The sequence below is a fragment of the Cupressus sempervirens genome, chromosome 5 (genome assembly GCF_028749045.1).
Source record: "Cupressus sempervirens isolate cs-2001-9-10 chromosome 5, ASM2874904v1, whole genome shotgun sequence".
NCBI classification, from domain to species: domain Eukaryota; kingdom Viridiplantae; phylum Streptophyta; class Pinopsida; order Cupressales; family Cupressaceae; genus Cupressus; species Cupressus sempervirens.
In genome coordinates this window covers 310,543,746-310,551,728 of record NC_143122.1, presented here as the reverse complement: position 1 = coordinate 310,551,728, position 7,983 = coordinate 310,543,746, and positions in this window count along the sequence as shown.

Genomic DNA, 7,983 nt, shown 5'->3' with positions numbered 1-7,983 from the left:
AGACTGCATGTCATTAATTTGAAAGATATAATATATAGCATGTCATTAATAACCTTATTTTTGTCAGGGCAACTAAAAAATTGGCATCCTAGATTTTTTATCATGTGTGATACTTTTACTAGACATGGCCCAACACCACATGGGCATTCATAAATTGGCACATCACACACATCCATGTATCATGTATCAATAAATTGGTAAGATTAGAAAATTTTCATGCAGCTATAAAGACAAAGGAGTAGGCATATGCATGAGATCACTTCACTTCAGAAATTTGATTGAAAAAAAGGCTTTAATTTCTTTTCCAAAAAAACAACAAAAGTGCTCACGAATGACAAAGAGCAAACCCATAAATGCAACAAATATACAATGTTTGAATCCAAACAACTCAAAATTCACTCCCATGGTGACATGTATTTAGCAAAAGGGAAAACACAAGTTTCTTTCAGATTCAAACAACCTAGAAGTGGCTTCAAATTCATGGAAGATCCGTCAAAACAATGGCCATGGCTAGAAGAAATAACAAAGTTTATTTAATACAACTTCTACAACTTTTTCCCAATGTTTGCTTGGCTAGACAGATAATGTCATAGTTTAAATTGAACAAACTAAGTTATAATTAGATTGTTCACTTCCTCTGTAAAATGTGCCTCTACTCAAAGAGTGGTATTTCATTGGTGGAGGCTCTGAATCAGATGAAGCATGTGGGTGTTTAGGATTAGGAAGATGTAATGAATAAAGAACTATTGGAGGACAAGAATTAAAAAATGTATCATAAAGCCAACAATAAAAATGGTTCATCAAATCATTCAATCTACTCCACCAGTGTAACAAATTCACTCCATAAAAACACTAGACTAGAAAAGGGCAATCCACCACACACTAAACTACAACAAAATGGATTTCTCAATAATTGTTTTGATGAAGAAATCTTAAGAGCTACAACCACTATTCAAGTGATTCTAAATCCACATCTCCAGCCACTATTCAAGCCAAGGGAAACTAAAAAATCAATTCTAATATATACATGCACGGGTTGCTAACATTTGTGCTCTTCAATGGAGGCTAACATCTCATTTTAGTTGCGAGTATAATGACATCTCAAACCGAACAAAAAAACATCAAATGAGTAGCATTGTCATTAGCTAAGTATAATGACATAACAGAGTAGCATCAATCTAAAGTTTATTCTAGTAGAAAACCTACAACTTATGACATCTCATACTGAACCAAAAACATCAAATGAATAGTGCTGTCAACAAACTACTATGCAACAAAAATAGCATGTCAACAATAGTTAAAATCCAAAGTGCATGTTAACAACAGTTAATATCAAACCAACATGTTAATGACAGTTAATATCCAACCAGCATGTTAACAACAATTATATCTAACCAGCATGTAAACAATAGCTCTCCAACCAACACATCTCAAACAATAACTAAACAGATCTTGAACAAAAGATCACCAACAATAAGACTTTCAAAAGCAGATAGAAATGACTATAATGATCGCCAACAATAGATGGATATATAAAACCATACGATTATATTCAGATCATCAAAACTTAATTAACAATGTCAACATAAATATATGTTGTATATGAAGATCCAAAGGTCCTAATAAATTTTTGCCAAAAATATGAAAATCTTTGGTCACATCCATCAAATGGGATGTGACCACCAAAATTAAGCAACATCCAACTGTTATAAAATGATTGTCATAACTATGTCAAACACAGTAAACGTACTAAAGCCCTAAAAACTTCATTCGAACATATTCTACTCTTTCATCATCATTCATTATCAAGAACCCTTTCGCTCTATCAGAATCAACCACAAAGGTGTCAAATGTCGTAATCAAAGTACCCATACTAAGTTCACCAATGGCTTTTAGTGCAACATAAACATTTTCCAAATCTTTTGTCTTATGCTCTTCACCCAATTCGATAACTTGAGACTTGAGGAGGGTCTCACTTAGCTTATCGATTGAATGAGACATCCTATCCATAGAACTAGCCATACTAGCCTTCTCCCTCTTCACCCTCCTCAAGGATGATGTTGAATGAGTATGTTTCCCAGTTGTTGTACTAAACTGATTGGACATTGGAATACTTGTATCTTTCACATCCAAATTAGTAGTAGCCCCAATAGGTGTATGAATTTTGTCATAATCATCATCAAGATCTATTGTCTCATCCATATTGTGTCCTTCTTCTGTTTATTGTGTAGTGGCAACAATGGCACCCTCAGCCATATCGTTTCCCACAATCAAGGCTAAGTCATTATAGTATTGGAATGACTACCTTTTGAACACTTTCACACTTTTAAATTCCTTCCTCTGCATGTTGTCAAAAATATTGAATTGTTCATTTGATTATCAATAATAACTTAATCACTCGTTAAATAACATTAAAATATTTGAATGGACATGTTACCTTAAGCAACTCTTCCCAAACATTTTCATCAGCATCCATAGATTGTGTAGACTCATTCCATGCAAACCCACTAGTATTTTTCAGCTCCTTCATTATTCTGTAACCTTGTTTCCAAGTTTTTAGTTTATTCTTGAAATTGTCCTTAGACAAGCTCATGTTCATATCTGCATTGAACTTTCTTTCAATAGTTGTCCAAGCTTCTTTTTTGAAGCCTCCCTCTCCTTTCCTACCAAGCATGACTCTTTCATGTAGCAAGTCCAAAAGCTTACATTCCATGCACGATTTCCAAGATACCTTTTTGTAGAAGGTGGTGTTTCAACAACTTGAACGCCATCATTATCCATGCTCATCAGAAGCATTGTATATGACATCAACTATTGTGTATTGCATACAAAGTGGATTTGCAGAGGGTAAGTTAAAAACATGAGTAAGTTAATTGCATGAATAATGTTTCTCACATTAATTTGGAAGTGATGAATATAGTATTGTTACTAATAATGGATAGAAGAAGAAACATATGTGGAACCATGTTTATTTAAGTGTGAAGAAAAATATGCATTGATGAATTAAACAAGTCCAATCAAATTTAATGCAACAACTAATATGTAGAAATGAATTATAGACTCTTGAAAATGAATATGCAGAAATGAATTATAGTATCTTGAAAATGATCAGCCAACACAACATTCATAATAACTAAGTACTTCTCATGCACTAAGAAAATGATTGGCCAACACAACATTGAAAATGATCAGCCAACACAACATTCCTAATAACTAATTACACTTACAGTTACCAGGGTTTTGGGAACAACCAAACATGCACTAAGAAAGTTTTCCTTAACACAAACATACATGCACTATACAAGCTAGGACAGTTGAATTGGGATACACAAGTACAAATTTGTTCCAGGAACTACTCCTATAGGAAAGTCTGTTTGGAGTTCTAGAGCATTTGACTACAAGAAAAAGGGGAAATTTTTGTTGCTAAACAATTTTAATTCATACACATCAAACTGCATAATGAATCTTTTATAACTGTCTTTACATCTGGAATATTTCATTTGATTGGGATAATTGTATTGTAAAGTACCCCTGTTCAAGTACAACTACTTTTGTCGGTCTAGACATTTAATGATTCTAGAACATTTCTTATTAAATTTGACCAATCAACCTATGATGATGACTCCCATCTTGTCTAAGTGTTGATGCTTACTTTGGTTTAGATTGAACAGTCCCTACATTTGGTGTAAATTCTTCTTGTGTTGGATTTTTTCTTGACCACACTGTTGTATCTATTTCTTATGTATAGTTGGATATAGAAAATGATACTCAAAACATTGATATGTGTGGTTCCCCCACCTCATATGTATTTGACTTCTCATACACCTGTTAGTTCACCTAATTTGGAGAGTGAAATAGAAGTATCTAAAGATAAATGTAGTGCAATTTTATCATGTTTTAATTCGATGAGAAAGTATCAGGATCCTCCACACAAGAATCTCTCTTTCAATTTACATATTACTACCGCATGTAATTTGTGAAAAAAGAAGGAATGACTCAAAATTATTTTTCAAATTTAGAGCTAAAATAAGATTGTCTTGATTGTTGTAACAAGATGCACAAACAAAAAATGGAGTTTACAACTAGTACTAACCACTACACTTTCACAACTAAGATGGAGCTCTGTAATCATCTCACATCCTTTTTGCTATTTCATCTCGAAACCTCCCCCAATCATCTCTATCATGTTGAGTCATCCCATATGTCTCAAGTATTGGTACATTCATCCCCTCACGATCATCTTCCTCTTCAATGTCAACTTCAGAAGGAATGTCATCTTCTATGGTGATGAAGTTGTACAATATGCAACATTGCCAAAACAATCTTTGTTTGGGTCATGATTTGATATGACGTCACATGTCTTAAGATAGGAAAGTGTTGCTTCAAAATGCCAAATGTGCACTCTATTGTATTCCTAAGCAATGAGTGTCAGTGGTTAAACAAATCTTGTGGAGTGTTTATTGGGTTTGCCCTTGAGAACTCTTTTAGGTGGTAATGTGTGCAACGATAAGGCACCAGAAATCCAGGTACATTGGGATATCCAACATCTATTAAATAATATTTTCCTACATAAAATAAGGTATATTAATATATTTTATTAAAAAAATTAATATGCATCAGTATATAAATATATTTGACATACCAAGGGGGACTACCAATGGATCAGATCTTGACAAGGTTGAAGCTAGAACACGACTATCTACAGCTGACCCTTCCCATCCAGCAAGGACGTACTGAAACTTATAATCAAGTGAAGACACACCCATAACATTTTGTGACAAGTTTCCTTTTCTATCATGATATGGAGATTGGATGTTGACATCAATAGTGACCAGAATATGAGTTCCATCGATTGCTCCCACACAATCCTACATTAGGAAAATTTATAATCAAAAGGACATGTAATAATATAATTTAGAGTCGAGGAAAAAAAAGTGTACCAATAGGATATGTACCTTGAAGTATGGGTGAAAATGGTATTTATCGCTAATTTTTGGAGGAGTATGTGGACCAGGTGGCAAAAGATAATTGTCATGGAGTGCCAACACTGCCGTCAAAACCTTATGAAAATATCGGTTGATTGTCTCTCCCAAGTGACCAAAGTTGTGAGCAATCTTATGATTCCTCAGATTATGGCCAAGAGTATGGAGAAACATCACCAATTGTTCTTCTAGCGTTAAGTGCATGGTATTTGTGATGCTTCCTTTTTGCCTAAGAATATTTGCTAGACGAAAGAAGGCTCGTCGACTCATTTGAATTTGATCATGACAATCAGTCTCATTTGAATAGACAATATGTTTATAAAAGGGAATCTCGCCTCTTTTGTGCTTGCATATTGATCTTCTACCTTCTTGTGCAGTCGTTGCTATTGATGTGGCAAAGGCTACAAGACCAACTACAAGAGCACAAATGACTCGTCTCTTCCTAGCAATGTGCCCTAGAATACGTTTGTCTTTCAGTACATCCATCAACACCCTAAAACCAATGTAGAGAAACTTTTTATTAGATCCGTGGAATTACTAAAATACAACTAATTCTATGTTAAGAAATGATTAATGGCAGGAGAAAATTGTACCATAACCAAAGTGGAAATAGTTAACCACCCAATCTTTGGTTGACAAAATTAAAACATATTTATAAGACTATTAGACTAATAATATACTAATAATAATGAAAAGTGTAGCTTTCCTATTAGACTAGTGTTCTAATGAGTAAGGACTGACTATTCATGTTTATAGGATAGTGGAGTTTTATATTTATGATATTTCTACTGCAAAAAAGACCATCTTTTAACATACGTATTACATAAACTTAATCATGATCACATAAAAAATGTATTCCTATTAGCTAAATATCAATTGCACACACCATTGTGTAAAAAGAACCTCCAGAGCACTTTGGCTATCCAACTACTTTCTCCTGTACAACAAGGTCCTATAGCAACCAACAAACATATACCCATCAGAAACTATGAAAAGCTCAAATGATAATGTTAAACCATCAAAATATCAATTTTAAAGAGTTCTATTTCAAATAGAGTGAGCATTAGAATTATGGAAAATATAAAATAAAGAATCTAAAAGAAAAGAATACCAACCATAACTTCAGTATTGTCTCAAATAACTACAATAGGTAGAGAAATATCTGTAGCTTATTAATGAAATATCTATAGCTTATAAGGCCTGTAGAGCATATTTTTGAATTTGGAAATTAAATTAAGCAACCTAGATAAAAATCACATGCAAGAGTGGAAAGTGAGTAGCTTATAAGGCTTGTAGAGTATATTTTTAGTTATTAAAGCAAACAAAATGTCCACAAAAACTTTTCCTAGTCAAAAAGACAAATGAGACTGTGTTTGTAGCTAGATTGATGAAAAATAGGTAGCACAAAAGGCCCTTAAACAAAATGAAAGAAAATGTAAAAAGATACTAGAAATGTTGTCGAGCATAAGCTTGAGCATTTAGACCTCTACATGACATGATCCTCTGCCCAACTGGGGTAGAAGAAATCTTTGTTTGTTTACAACAGAGAAAAGTATTTTTTATTGCTACTTCTTGATAGATAAGACTATCTTTGACGTTCAACATGTCTTGCCTTAAAATTGGTCAACATTATAAAACATTTTTATCAAAAAGTAGACACTATAACATGTAACATGCAAAAAGCAGAGTACTCCAGTTATTCTTCCCTCTCCATCCTATCTTTTTTTTTTTGGCAGAGAGCAAAGTGTCTATATTCTTGCTGTGGCAATCAAAAAAAGGAAGAGGGAACTTTTTCTATCTCCTGCCCTTTCATGGCATTGTGCTCCTTCAATGTTGAACAGGTTTAGCTCTCTTGCAGGGCAGTGTGTGAGCAATCTTCAACAATATGCAATGACTTTCAATGGGGCTCTTAAAATCATGTTGAATCAACTTGCTTAGTAGCTGCCTGGATCTATATTTGTCTACTCAACAACTCCCTGAATCAACTTACAAATGCAAAGCGCTCTAAGCCAACCTAAGGTCATCAATATTTTAGTTGTCATCAATTGTTGTAGTAAATGCTTAGAAAAAGAGAGAGATAAGATATATTATTTTTCAATATGAAAAGATTACTTTTTACATATTTCCCATGGAAAAAAAATCCATCGCACAAAGATTGGAATATTTATTTTTTTCCCTTGCAAAGACAAACGTGCACAACCATTGTTTGAGAAATTGATCTCGTTTACTGAATTTGCAGCCATAGAATATCATGGCACTTGCAAAACAATCTAAAGGGCTTATCCAATCGGTATGTTTGGAATATAGGTGGTTTGAGATAAAGATTGAACAAGGTGGGGTTGGTTATAATAGGTTTCCTCCTATCTGAATTTCCAAGCACATCAGTTTCTTTTTGTGATGTGATTAGTCATACAAATAGATATAGTATTGATTTTAGAATAATTGTATTTATAAAAGTAGACTTATCCAACAATTATTTTGTTGATATTGAGATCAAAGTAATTTGAGATTACTGAAGTTGGTTTGATGGTTCTACTACAATTTAAATCAGTGGACACATTTATTTTACTTGTCTGATTATTGAAGGTGATTCTAAACATCTATATAATTTGATTCTAGAAGAATTTCGCTTGTCAAGTCAAGGATGCTTGTTCAATCGTTGTGTTCAGATAAAAGTCATTTGAGATTAAGTTTACATTAAGTGGGGTTGGTTAAAAATACTCCTAATCTAATTCAATTTAGCCAAAACATTAGCTTTCATTTTCTCATCGTTGAATGTGATTTCATATATCATACACAAATATACAGAATTGATTGTAGATAAGTTCACTTGCAAAACTGTTGGAAGCTTATCCAATAGTGTGTTGAAAATAAAGTTGTTTGAAATCAACCACATATAGCCAGCTTGGTTAAATAGTTGTAATTCAATCCAAAATAGTCGACACATCAATTTTCTCTTTAAAATCATTGAATGTGATTTTGAAACAGCCAATACAAAGGT